Here is a 434-nt window from a genome sequence, read left to right as displayed (position 1 = left end):
TACCTCTTATGCTCGCATCCAAATCATTTATGTAAATGACAAAAAGTAGAGGGCCTAGCACCAATCCTTGTGGCACTCCACTGGTCACAAGCCTCCAGTCTGAAAAACAACCCTCCACCACCACCCTCAGTCTTCTACCTTTGAGCCAGTTCTGTATCCAAATGGCTGGTTCACCCTGTATTCCATGAGATCTAACCTTGCTAATCAGTCTCCCATGGGGAACCTTGTTGAACGCCTTACTGAAGTCCATATAGATCACAACAGGAATGGAATGGATAGGTAAACAGAACTTGGTGCAAGTTAAGATACAGGCCAAAGAGCTTTGGATAAGTCCAAGTTTACAGAGGTCAGAGGGCAGCTAGGGGAGTTATGAAATAGTTTAGTTCCCAGCCATAGTTCAGAAGGCACAGCTTGTGGCATTAATGTAGTCACCA

Source organism: Chiloscyllium plagiosum, chromosome 34, assembly GCF_004010195.1.
Source record: "Chiloscyllium plagiosum isolate BGI_BamShark_2017 chromosome 34, ASM401019v2, whole genome shotgun sequence".
NCBI lineage: Eukaryota > Metazoa > Chordata > Chondrichthyes > Orectolobiformes > Hemiscylliidae > Chiloscyllium > Chiloscyllium plagiosum.
This window is presented reverse-complemented; position numbering follows the sequence as displayed.